The sequence below is a fragment of the Ochotona curzoniae genome, unplaced genomic scaffold, assembly GCF_017591425.1.
Source record: "Ochotona curzoniae isolate NIBS_2020 unplaced genomic scaffold, NIBS_Ocur_1.0 contig_3498, whole genome shotgun sequence".
In the NCBI taxonomy this organism is placed as follows: domain Eukaryota; kingdom Metazoa; phylum Chordata; class Mammalia; order Lagomorpha; family Ochotonidae; genus Ochotona; species Ochotona curzoniae.
Window position 1 is genome coordinate 18,635,230 of NW_024465885.1, and position 14,345 is coordinate 18,649,574.

Below are 14,345 nucleotides of genomic sequence, written 5' to 3' on the forward strand. Positions count from 1 at the left end.
GGTTCTTTCTGTCTTCTTATCCTGGTTCACAGCTCCTTCTTAGTTACCCTAGTTTGGAGTCCCTTCTGTCTACTTACTCCAATTTGCAGTTCCCTCCCCCTTCTTACAGATAATTTTGGAAGAAAGGGTTGCACCACTTGACAGGATGACAAAGCAATATTTACCAAGTACCAGAGGGAAAAGGTGGCTACAAGGAGAGCAAACCATGGGAATAAGTTGCAGACCATTTCAATGAACTTCTGCAAGGCCTTAAGCTTAATGTTGGTGCCTTGTGAGTGGAGCAGATCTCGGATTCCCTTAATCATCTGCATTTTAGTGAGTTCTTGCCCCATGATAAATTTTACTTATGCCCCTGCAAAATTTTTAAACTTGCCTATGGATTTCCAGGGTCCCTCGCATTGTCCCTCATGCCCCAGGATGGGGAGAAGGTCTGAGGATGAAATTAACTAAGCCCCTCCAGAGTTCCAGGGGTCTCTCAGATTATCCCTTGTGCCCTAGGACAGGGAAAGGATCTGGGGATGAAATCAGTTATGCCCCTGCAAAATTTTTAAATTATAAACTTACCTTCATAGGTCCAAGGGTACCTCAGATTGTCCCTCGTGCCATGCCCCACATTAGGCACCATTTACTCGGGCCAGCAGAGCCAGTAACGTGGACACGGAAACGTTCTGGGTATGAAGCACCAACAGGAAACCAGTGATGGTGAAAATCTCTCCGAAGCCTCCTTTTGTTGCTCCTTTTATACTCTTTCCCCCAAGCTCTTTAACCAAATAGGATGCCAGTGAGTCCGATTAGACCAGGTGCTTTTAGCCACAAGCCGCTTTCCTATTACTGCTCAGCTTAACCAGAGCTAATCAACTCCTTAGCCCACAACAGAAACTAGCCCAAAAACCTTGTTAACAGACTAATAGAGTAATCTGGAAATAAAGTAATGTTTCATGGCTGGAGGAAGTGATAACAAGGGAGCACAAAGAATAACAATGTAGGGAGGCATTTTGGGAAGTGATCACATCACCACTCCTGTACTGGAATGTCCAGGCATAATTTCATCCAGCTTCTTCTTAAGGTTCACTCTGAGAGGCAGCATAGACAGACTCCAACACTTAGGTCTCTACCACTCATGTGAGACACCTGGCTGGAGACCCAGGCTTCTTGCTTCAAGCTAGTTTAGCACTGTCTGTTACAGGCACCTGGGGAGCAAACCAAAAGATGGGGTGTACTCTCTTCCCTGCTTCCCTTCTCATCTCTCTCCCACCTCTCTTCCTTTTTCTTTCATTCTCTCTCTCCCCCTTAGCAATAAAAATTTTAAATTTTAATTTAAATGAAACAGTTTGTCAAGACAGATTCAGAAATAATAGTGTCAAATTGGGTTACAGAAGTGAAAAAGCAAAGCCGAGAATGTCCAACATCACACGATAACAGTGGCACAACTGACAACAATGGAAGCACTGAGATGCCTGCTCTTCCTGCCATGAGCTGATCCCCTAATTAGCTGTCAGCTATCCTAAAAGACTCTGTGGCACTGACTTAGAAGCAGTGAAACTGGTGGGGTTTCGGGAGGAGGTCCTTTCTGACTACTTTTATAATGTTTACACAAAAGAATAGGAGAGTTTTCAGAAAACCTTAAATTTGACATTTTTTTTTAACATTCCCATAAATTGAATATTCCCACGAACCCTTAGCTATGACTGGGAGGTCAAATCTGACTTTTTAAATTCTTATTTGTAGAACATTAAGGTTCGTCATACATTTTAAATGATTTTCACTTAACTTAAAATAATACATATATTACATGTATGTATAACATATCTATTGTTTCCTGAGTTTTACCGGCCCTTTTGAAGTCCAAGCCGAAGAAGCAATACACTATGTTTCCAGATATCATTTTGAAACCGCCTGACCCATTATTACATAAAGATGAGTGTTTCACTTAATAAAGCCTTAGAGTAACACAATTTGTTACACCATAATTAAAGATGGACACATCTGTTCCATTTTAATTCAAACCCCTTTGAACATAATTGCATAAAGCTGCAAGAACAAAAATTCTCAGTCTTAGAAATTCACTATCAAAAAAAAATTATTCTGTCTACAGAAACTACATAGGCAAAGGGCAATTTGTAAAATAAATTCAAATAGGTCTCTCTTGCCGTGTATCAAAGCATGAAGTAAAACGAAAGCCCCAGATTAAAGCACTGTCCCCATATGAAAGCTGTGTTTAGTTAAGGAAATCCAGGTGAAGAACAGCCTTCATCCCTGTGCATCTTTGTGCATCCCTAAGTACTATATTTGTACATTCTCTTTGCCCATATATAAATATAAAAGGAAGGAACAAATACTAAGAATAAAAAGAAAATAAATACAGAAGATATTCAATATTAAGCTTCTAACAAATTCTGGATTTCTAGTTTCATTAATTTTATAGAGGACATACGAAATACCCTATCTTCTTGATAGGAATTACCCACTACATTCAAATAGTTTTTTGGTTAATAATAATCAGATGAACAACTAAAGACAGCAGAGGTAAAAGAGATCCTATGATTTTAGAATGAATTCTGAGAATGTAGTAACTTGAGTTGAATGACAAGCTATGTACACACAAATATCCCTGAAATACAGGCTTCTACCCTGTTTTATTTATGTTTCCATATCCTGAAGGTGGCCTAATGAGGAGGTGCAATCAAGGTTAGCTAGCAGTGAGAACTTGAAGAGGACAGGGAGGCAGCTAGACTTATATAAATATTTGCTGAGCTTGGGAAGAGCAGATGCTCATATAATCCAGACAATGTGTGTTCACTTGATTTTAAAATAAAATAAAAACCGTTGAAAGCCAAAATATAATTAATCAGAGGAAATGCTTTAATCAACATCTTCCAAATCCTTAAGCACTGCTGAAGAGATTGAAGAAACATGAAAGATATGAAAATATGATATGCAAAAAGAAACTAGAATTATTGTATTTCTGACATTGTTCTTTTTGTTTCAGATGTGGAATGGAGTACATCATTAATATGCATTAGCAATCGTGACCAACTAGTGAAATTTTCTGGGCATTTAAGACACTAAATAAATCTCCTAGTCATACTGTAAAATTTACAATGTGGTAAAGATAGCTTTCCTTCCATTATTAATTTATTACAAGAATTGCATGTGTTTGCCCTTATTTCCTGTACTTCTAAATGTCTCTTTACAGCCAAATGGGAAAGAGAAAATTTAAATGAGTGACAATCTCACATTTATAAAGATTATTTAACAAACTGTATATCAAGAAAAGAATTAGCATGTTAAATCCAGGTAGGTATCCAATTTGTGTTATATAAACCCCAAGTAAAAAATGATTCAGTTTGAACTATTTCAGGCTCAGTTCTTCTAACCTCAGAATATCTCTTGTTAGTATTTCTGTTGTTTTCTGCCCAAGATTTGATGAGCACAAACCTATAATTATTACTGAAGCTTAGAGGAGCAAAACAAAATAAGATGTATAGTTTAAGCTGTACCAAGCAAATAAAAAGCACATGCCTTTTAGTGCAAGTTCAAAATACAGACATTTAAAGCTCAAAGAATTCATCCTTCCCACAAAGAAAAAGTTTGGGCCATGGAAATTATTTCATGTGCCTCAGGAGAATGGCGTGACGTTTTTCAAAGTAAGGTGAGCAACTGCAATGGCCCTTGATCCCTAAAACTCCAATCCTGTTCACTTCATGAGAATGAGCTTAATGCTATTTGAATAATCTGTTTCACTAGAAAATAGTTCCAAAAAGGATTCCGACTTGATTTACATGTCAGTGTCATTCATGATATTCAGAAATGGGTATTTGGCCTAGTAGAGGAAAGTCCCATAGCAGAGTGCGCGGCTTCATCTCCTAGTTCAGCTCCAGCCTCTTGCTCCCTTCAGACAGAGCACAGGAGGCAGCAGTGATGGCTCAGCTGGTCGGATTCCTGCCACCCACAGGAGAGACCTGGATTGCATTTCCAGCTTTGAAATCTGTGCTCGACCAGGCAGTCCTGATATGCATGTGGGCAGTGAAACAGGATAGGAGCGCTCGTCTTTGTCTAGGTATCTTTCTATGTACTGTGTGTCTGTCTCACAGAGGAATAATAAAGTAGGATATGTTACTCAAATTAGTGTCTTCATAATTCAGTCACAAGTAATGATTTTTAAACCATTTTATGGGTAATATTAGCGTAATATTATCCATATGCCACTTATAAAGTCACTGAAGGAGAGAAAAGACTAGTTCTAAGTGTGTTCCCTGATTCCATTCCTCCTTTATCAATTCCTATCGTCACACCAGATAAAAACACACAAAGCTTGATTATTACAGTTATCAAACATCATTAACATTTTTACCAAACTAGAACATAAAGTTATGTTCAGAGAACTGAGACCAGGACATGAAAGTGAAAGTCAAGTCTCATTTCTGTAATTACATTGAATTGTAATTTTCTTCTTGGCTAATTCCTATAAGATGAGGAAGTTTATTCAAGGATGTACCCCCTGGGGCACTCATGTTCTGGGCATCGCCAGCAGCAATCCAAGTCGTATATGTAACCATATAAAAATTTTTCTCATGAATCATTTCAAATAGTGCATCGTCTGCATAAATAATTATGATTTACAAACTCATTTCTTGAACTCAAAAATATAACAAATTATAATTAAATTATCTCTCAATTTCATAGTCTAATAGAGGTAATAGAGCTATGTAAGAACAGCTTTGTTTCCATTAACCACAGTGTATGCTCTTTTCCTTTTTCTAACAATTGAAAGATAATGTAATACTGGATTTTCTCTCTTTGCCTATACCTATAATCCTATCAAGCACTTAAATAACAGAACATTAAAGTCGCAACTTTTGCTAAAGGCCTGTACTACTGAAATAATTTGGCAGAAATGGTGGGAGAAGAAAGTAGTGAGAGAGACCAGGGAAAATGAGGGCATAATCCTCATACCTGCAGAAATACATCATGGAAAAATAATAAGATAATTTTCAAAATTGTTATTTGAGAAATAATGCCAATAAATTAAATTCTATTGTGAATGACTCCGTTGTTTCCTTACAATGTGTATATAAACAACATGAGACTTTCACAAAATGCTTGGGAATGCTTTCTGCCTTAAACTCAGTCTCAGAAGCAGTGCTAGCATGTATGTGTGCCTTCTTAGAAGTTTTCTTTCACATATGTGACTTAATCAATTTGCTTACTCTCCTAAAAACTACCTCCTGTCAGGCAATTAAGACTCTGCAAGTATGCAGAGTATACATCTGTGTACTCAAAACAAAATTACTTAGCTGTAATTCATACTCTCGATGAGTTGTAATTACAATTACTCTAAGTCTTTTGAACCCAAGAACTTCCCTCGTGCATTTGAGATTTAATTCATTCCAGCAAGTTTGAAGTTCTTCTTTGTCCTCTATAGGCATTTGTATCTTTAATTCTGAAAGCCTAAGGGGAATCTAAATTGATCAGCTTTCTATTTCAAGATAAGCAGGACATGATAAAACAAGACAGTTATAATGGCTCAGAAGAACAAGAAAAATTACTTCAATAAATCTAAATAAAATATATTTTCTACTTAAGGAAACAACTGCTTTCACTCCCAAAACTATGTGTCGTTCTACCATTATCTTACTCCAAGAATTATACTGTTTGTCAATGATTAGAGATTTATAACAAATAGTAATTGATGTTGGAAATAACCAAATTATAGCTGATTGGGAATTCCCTATTCTAAGCATCAGCTCTCCTCTCACAATCTTGCAGATACTGAATGAATAGGAAATGGATGTTTGCTGTGTATACTTTAAAATACGGCCAGGCCAGCCCACAGAATCCAGGACAGATTGTCTATGGTTTCTATGGATATCTGAATCCACAAGTGCCCAGTCCCTTAAAAACATCTCTAGATTACTCATAACCAAAACTATGTAAGTACTTATTATACTACATTGTTTACTATATAATGGCAAAAGAAACCTGTATACATGTTTAGTACAATGTTTCCCAAATATTTTGTCTGTGGTTGGTTGAACCTTCAGAGGCACAACATGTGGCTGTGGCGATCCACTTTGTGTAGAAATATGTCTACTTGTGGCTTATTTGTCACCACTTGTCTTCATGAGAGCAGATCTTTGAATAAAATTTGATTCTGTAACATGTTTTAATGTTGAATCGGGAAGTTACCAAGATTTCATTATGTGCAGAAGAAACAGTACAAGTTTGTACACTCATACATACACAATTGCATGAAACAAGAGACCTTAACACCCTATTGTGCAGAAAATGTAGCCAGGAACTCACCATCGCACTCTGAGTGCTGAGACCTCCTTCTCATCGCTGTGAGGGCCGTAGGGATTCCTGGATCTTCATTTGATCTTTACGGGTGAGAGACAGTTATCTAGGGTCTCCATTACCCCGTTGCTTCAGCCTGCCATGCCGTGAGAGCCTTACCATCCCACCCTCACTGCTGGAATATGAGGATGTGGAGTGTGAACAGGGGGCTGTGTTTCCACCCCCACCTTCAGGCCCACTTCATAATGGGAAATGTGTTCCAGAATCTTGAGTTGGAAATTAGAACATGTTTCCACATACAAATGAAAACACGTCTGGTTGAGACTCCCAAGACAACTAATGACAAGTTTTAGGATAAATTACTTCATGTAACATAAGTAGCAACAGAAAAGTATACTCTGAGTTTTAATGTAACGTAAAAGCCAATTTTGAAACATATCCTTCATTATTTGGGAATGTCACAAAATTAAAAATATACACAGAAAAATGGAAGTTATTACCCTAGGAAATAATAAAGTTTTATGTAGTTTTGTGGATCTACTTTTCAATTATTATGAGAAAGAAAATTCCAAATTATTAAGTCTGAGGAACAGAGTTTGCATAATATGGAAAAGATAAGAGAATTCAAGTCAAATATTTATACCTACAACTTTTAGCTCTGGTACAACTGTTTTCGTCTTCCTAAAGACTGGATCATTCTCTCCATTTTTACCTGTGTTTTCACTCCTGTTTCATCTATACTCAGTAATGCTAATCAATGCACTAATAACTTGCCAGCAAACCAAAGCAAAAACCCCTTGCCCAGCCTCTGCATTAGCCACCATTTGTTTCATTTTCTTAAGTAAAACTTTTTGAGAGAGTTGCTTTCCCCATTATTTCCAAATCCTATCTTTGCATTCTCTCCCAAATGCACTCTAATCAGTCTCTAAGCCCACCATTCTGTCATAACGTCTTACTTCCCCAGTTGCCCAATCCAACTGTTACTTCTCCTGCCCTTGACTTAACAGCAGCATTTGATGCGATTGGTCATTCCCCCTTTTATATAAATTCTCAAGTACACCTCTCACTTTTGATATTCTTTGTCTCTCAACACTTTTACCTAATTCCTCAGTCCCACTTCTCTACCTATTTCCAAAGTAATCTTATCTAGTTCCACGACTTAAAGAGTTCAAAGACATTCTTCTGGCATCTTCTGGTGTCTAGGTTTCTAAGAAATCAATGGCTTTATGAATCACTTAGTCCTATAGGCAACATGTCATTTTTCTCTTGCTATTTTCAAATGTTTGACTATAATGTGTCCAGAAGCCATTTGTTGCTTATTTTCCTTGATCTGGATTTTCTTAATTTCTTGAATCTGTAATTATGAATCTTTCATCATTAGAAAAATTTTCTTCCTTTTTTCTTCAATTTTCTCTGGCTCATTCTCTTTTCTGTTTTCTGGACTCCAATTATTGTCTGTGTTAGAACTTTTGATATCCCTGCTCAAATTTTTTAATTCTTTTCTTTCTTTTTCAGATTGATCTCTAATGAATTTTCTTCGATCTCTAATGAATTCTCTTCTTTATCATCACCACACAAGTGTTAAGGCCAAGCAAGTGAATTCCTTGTTTCATAAATTGTTTCTTTCAGTTCTAGAATTTTCATTTGGTTCTTTTGGTACTAGTCCTTATCAACAGTAATGAATCAGGATAATGCAGACAAAATATGATGATAAGTGAAAAAAGAATGTTTAATCCATTGGCAGAGAGGATGTCAGCAGACCAGTGGTCCCAAAAATTACTCTCTTGCTCCTGAGAGATGTCTAGGTCTCCTAGAAGTACAAATGGAGGGTGGGGTGCTGCAGGAGTAACTAGTGCCAACCCAGATACAATCAGGCACTGAACCCAGTTTCTGGCCTCCTGTCAGATTTTATCATTCCCAGATGGTCATGTAGCTCTTTGAGAAGCTTGCTGATGCCTTGACGTCATCACAAGGAAAGCATGGCGGTGTGTTCTGCACATCTAAAGCAGCCAGTTGATTGAGATCTGAAAGAGGTAGAGGTGAACCTGTTAAGAGATTTCAGTGTTTTATTAACCTGATTGAAATTCACTCAGCCTAAAACTGTTTATTGCATGCTGACTGTACCCCTTTACTTTCTATTATAATATGTCCAATCCTTTCATCATGCTGAGAAGTCTAGATTATTCAGGATCTTAGGTGACCATTTTCAAAGCCAGTCTAGAATTAGCAAGCATTATTTAATGCTGTGAACACTCTAGTTTGTCACAAACTCCACAATTATCTTTTATTCATTAAAATATGATAAGAAATGTATAGTCAAATTCTGCCATTGTCTTCCACTGATGGGCTGAACTTACTCTTTCCTTCTTTCCTACAAATCTGTCCTTATTATTCTGATGTGGCACCACTGACAAGGACTGAACTTCCAGCGTCATTTTTCATGTTTTTCTTTTCTTTCTGTTGGGATCTTCAATATTTTAATCCTCTGTAAACATCTTTACTTTTTCTTATTAGCTATAGCTAAAATTTACCTTAAAGTTATTTTTGAGTAATTCCAACCTCAGGGTTGTTCCACCTACACTGTTACTCTCTTGAGAATTCTCACACTTTCCAGATTCCTTATATATTGAGGATTTTCAATTTATATGTTAAACATTGCAAATACTATGTTGTAGAAGCTATGTTACCTTTTATTTCTTTGACCTGCAAACTCTGTCTTTGATTTTTCAAACTAGAACATCTTAAGATTGTCTGCTGAGTTTTAGATTGTCCTTTCAGGAACTCCTGAAGATTATATTGAAGCTGAAAGTGAGAATTAAAACAGGAAGCCATGCTACTTTTTATGTCTCACTTTTCCTCCATAATCTGTCTCATTTATTAACTCCTCAGAACTTTATAGTTCTTTTTTAATATTCTGTTTAAAATTTACAGCTCTTTTGTACAGAGTATTATTGTATTAGAAGAATATACAAACATTTTACTCAGGAACCAAACTTCAAACTTTTGACTATAAATAGCAGCTTAACTCCTGATTAATACCTTGATTAATATCTGAGAACTCTTTGTTTAATACCACTTGTTTAATACCTCCATCTAGACTCATCTATCTACCTGTATACTCATCATCAACACATGCTGTCAGTGTTGGACATAGTATGCCCCAGATCAGTCTCCTAACCCCAAGCCCCTTCATTCAGCAGCTTTTCCATCTCAGGGGATTACAACGGTATCCTTCCTGTTACTCAAAATAGTAAACTTCAGAGCGTTCATTACTCTTCCTGCCTCTGTTGTCATCATCCAATCCAGTTAAAAAATTCAATTCCTTCCACTTTTGAATACATTCAGGATCAGAGCACTGTGCTCACTGTCATGGCGATTACTCTCATCCCTTGTAGGGACCCCAGCAATAGTATCCCAAATGTATTCATTATAATTACCATTGTTCCCTTGGTCCACATGTATCACAGCAGGCCCCTTGGTCCACATGTATCACAGCAGGCAGAAGGATTCTTTGAAAAGGTATTTCAGATCTTTTTCTCCCTTTTCTGGATTCTCTAATAGAATCCTGTTTGACTCGAAGTAAAAGCTAACTTCTGTAAAAATGAGCAGCAAGCTCATATGATTTGTTTCCATACTACTGCTGAGTCCTCACCAAGTATCCTGGTGTGCTATTATTCTACAACTTTTGCTCTAGTGGTTTTTTACCCCCAAAACACTCCTTCTAACCCCAAGTTGGCATGACTTCGTAAGTCTGTCAAGATTCTGCTCAATGCTGTTGTCAAAATGAGACTCATCTTAACCATCCTGTTTTATATTGTTATTTCCCTAGTCATATTTTTTCCTGTGTCACTTGTTATAATGTCAGCAAAAAATATGTTTATTCCTAGTATACCTCAAGTTTCTGGAACAGCAGCTAACATATAGCAAATTTTCAAATAAGCAGAACCTTTATTATTTCCTGTTACCCCTGATTATTTTTGCTTTGAAGCTTTTTTGTTTTTTTTTTCTTTTACTATTTTTATTTTTCTCCTCAACCTAGTACATAATTTCCTAGAGCTTATATGGAAGGGACGTCAGAGGGAACGCCCATGCTGTGACCACCTTTGATAACAAATTTTTATCTCTTGAAATGATTTCTGCCTCTCTCGATCTCTGTTCCCACGTCTGCTCCCACTGGTGGTCTCTGAACATATCAAACATCATTCCAGTATCTGTAATACCATGAAACAATCAGCACTTAAAAATTGAGGGATTCTGATGGCTTTGTCTTTCTGCTGATGTCGTGCCTACGTTAAAGGTGGTACAAAGTTTTAGCTATCTTCCTGAGCTTTCATAATTGGACCCCTCTACTTCCAGCCACCCAGACTTAGAATTTGAATACATCTTCCACCTGTGCTGAAACAATGCTGGGTAGGGAATAGAAAGGTGGATTGGTGTGGTAGCCTAGTGGCTAAAGTCCTCGCCTTACAAGCTCCGAGATTCCATATGGGTGTCGGTTCTAATCCTGGCTTCCCATCCAGCTCCCTGCCTGTGGCCTGGGAAAGCAGTCGAGGACAGCCCAAAGCCTTGGGACCCTGTGCCCGCGTGAGAGACACAGAAGAGGCTCAGCTCAGCTATGGCTGTTGCAGCCACTTGGGGAGTGAATCATCAGATGGAAGATCTTCCTCTCTGTCTCTCCTCCTTTCTTTATATCTGACTTTTCAATCAAAATAAATACTCACCCACCCCCCAAAAAAACTAAATAAAAAGGGAGAAGACCAATCCCAAGCCAGTCACTCTTGCTTCCTTTCCTCTTCTCATACCCTGAGTCCTGCAGAACAGCTCTTGTCAGGGTTGGAGAGAGTTCAAAACTGAATAACAAATATTCTTGTAAATATATCCTCCTGTGTAACTGAGACTTTTGGAGTTTAAAATCAGGTATTTGTTGACTTTTTCCCCCTAGGTTTCTATGAATACTGCGATCCAATGACAAATTTCTGGATACATGCAGTCTAGAATTTCAAGACCCAAGAAAAGAAATCCAAAAAGGCTTAGAGGTAAGGTTGAGAGGACAGCAAGAGGCAAATGGTACGCAGTTTTCACAGATTCCAAAATATTCACCAAGCTTAGCTCTGACCTTTATCACATGAGTAAGTTATTGTAACTAGATTATCCTTTCATTAAAAAGTTAGCATTCCCCATCTGTAGGCAGAGGTGTAGGTTACACTGTACCTAGGTAAGTGTTGCAATGCTGAGAGAAAAGCAGCTAATAGATGATGACTATCCTGGACCTGGATAATGCCAAATTGTGTTAACTGTACCAGTTTTCCAGCACGGTAGCCTATCCTATTACAATATATGGATACATATATATATATACACACATCAAATATATAAATTAAATTAATACAAATGCATATATATTTAAATATATAAACACACACACACATATATATATGCCCCAAGCTGGCACAGCACACCTTCAGAGGCATGGGAGTCTGTGGATTGCTCAGTGAAGTGGGTTTAGAGATGTGTGGGATGGAGGACTGCCGAGGGAAAACATGACAGGTAGGGAGTGACTTCAGGGGACTTCCACCAGCCTGACCACTGCATTTGCAGGTAAATGAGAGGGCTAAGGCCAGGTGGTTTAGAGAAAGGAAAACGGAGGACTTTGGGGGCCAAACCGATATGCCTGCCCATGTGGGAGAACTGAGCTGGGGTTGTTATCAATCAGTGCCTACCAGTGCAAACAAAGGTTTGACCACTGTATCAGCCAGTGAGTGTTAGGGTAGAGAGTGGCCATGGTAGGCTGAGCTATGACAATAACCAGCTCATGAGAGAACTCAGTCTGGGAGCAGATTCTGTGGGGGATGGTGGGCTCACCACGGCGGGACTGCCATACCAGCTGTTTTTCTCAAGGGCTGGGATGGTAACAGGCTGAGCTAAGTATGACAATGGAACTCAACAACACTCATGGATACTGGGGTTCAGAACAGGCTGGGATGGTTCAGGCTGTAGCACCTACAGGTATATGAAAGAATTGGGTATGGGGTGGACCAGGCCACAAAATCCACCAGCATACACACAGGCTGACACTGGGGGCAGACTGCCTGGTAAGAGCCTAGTACCTGCTTGCACAGTGTGATCTGGGTCTTGGCGTGGGTCTGATGGGGGAGCTTAGGAAATTCCCCTCATGGGCCTAACTCCTACTGGTGAGCACATGAGTCAGTACTGCGGGTAAGTCAGGTCAGGTAGGGCTGCTTTACTTGCTGGCAAATGTGAGTACTGGCTCTGTAGGGGGCAGACATGCAAACCTTGGCACACTGGCATGTGTGGGAGACAGGTTAGGACAAGAACCATGCCAAGCTAAGCCAGGCTATCACACCTACAGTTCTGTATGACAGCCAGGGATGGGACCAGACTGGGTAGGGTGAGGCTGCGCTACCTACCAGCAAGAATTGGGACTGGGGCCAGGCCAGGACAGGCAAAGGCCCAGCTGGTGATGGGTTATGCTGGGCTGCATCAGAGAAACCACCGACATGCAAAAGATTTTCGGGAGCAATGGAGTGACAGATGGAATGTGGGTGACCAATAGAGCTGGACATGCCTGCAGCATCCCCCCCCCCCGTATGAATGCGGACTGGATCTGGGGTATGGCAGACTGGGTTAGGCTCCAACATCCACTAGTTCTCACAAGAGCTAGAGTAGGTGTAGGACAGATTAGGTTAGGTCCCTTCATCCATTGAACCACAAGAAAACTGGGTCTGGGGGTAGAACAGGCATGGCTGGGCTGTAAAACCCCACAGTAAGAGTCAGAATGAGTGTGGGCCAGTTGGGCAAGGCCACTGTTCTGGCCAGGACAGGAGAGGCCAAATCAGGCTGAGTGGGACTTGGTATGTGCAAAGACTTACTGGTATCCACAAGATCTGCCACTGGGAGGTGACCTGATAGAGGAGATTGGGGAACTCCTCCATCAGGGAGCAGTTCCTGCAAATGAATGCAAGAACCAACGTTAGGAGCAGCCCAGCCCAAGCCACGTTACAGTATCAGCTAACATACATGTGATTGAGGAATGTGGGCTTCCCTGGTGGACCAGTGCACCTGCTGGTGAGTGTGAGAACTGGGACTAGAGGCATACCAGGCTGGGAAGGGCTACAACACTCATCGACCTCATGTGAGCTGGGTTAGGAGGAGAGTCAGGCTGGGCTAAGCTACCATATCCACTGGGGCAAAAATGAGCTAGAGTAGTTCAAGCTGATTGGGTTTCGCCATAGCATCAGCTGGCAAGTGCTGGGACTGGAGGCAAGTCCTGTTGGAATAGACTGCAGAACCACCTAGAAAGTGTCAGATTTGGGGCTGGGAGTGGGCCCAGTAGGGCCCATTGGTCTGACTGAGAGCTAAATGGATTGTGGAACAGAATGGACCAGTCTGTGACACATATTAGCATTCACAGGAACCAGAACTGAGGCAGATCTAGTGGTGGTTATTGGGGATTGCTTCAACTAGGCTGCAGCTCTCAAAGGTACACATGAAGGAAGAATGTGTGGTAGGCATGATTAGGCTGGACCACAGCATCCATTGGTTTGTGTTTGAGATGGGACTGGAGTCATAACTGACAAACCCACCACTGTGTGCGTGTGTAGGCTGATATTGGACTGAACAGAACCCCACACTGGTTGGCACACACAGGAGTAAAAGTTCTGAGGTCACCTCTGATGAGGTATCGTTGGGGACTCCCACCAACTAGATCACCCTGGTGAAAATAACAAGATCTGTGATATGACTATTGAGTCCATGTGTCAGAATTGGATCCTCCATGTTTCCTGAGACCTGTGCAGAGGGGAGCATGTCTAGATGCCTATGGGAGACATGACAACCCATTCATTTAGGCCTGCGAAGCATAGCCAATACCATGGAGGGCAGAACAACTTGGACAGCTCTGCCAGATGGGTTTCTGGGCAAATCAAGACTCTAAGGTGAACTATGTCAGTCAATGAACCTTGGAACGATTTCCTCAACCTTGGAGCAGCGAAATCAATAGCATCTTAGAACTATCAAAATCACTTAAG

The 14,345-nt window shown here is 39.9% G+C and overlaps 1 protein-coding gene across 1 annotated transcript in view; it reads right to left on the bottom strand.

Moving 5' to 3' along the window:
• Positions 1 to 6,572, bottom strand: part of LOC121156745 (casein kinase 2 subunit alpha' interacting protein) — a 103,738-nt gene extending 97,166 nt beyond the window's left edge. The window contains exon 1 of the mRNA XM_040980613.1: positions 6,307 to 6,572. The gene's annotated coding sequence lies outside the window, so the exon portion shown is untranslated. The remainder of the gene's footprint in view (positions 1 to 6,306) is intronic.
• Positions 6,573 to 14,345: the final 7,773 nt, after the last annotated feature.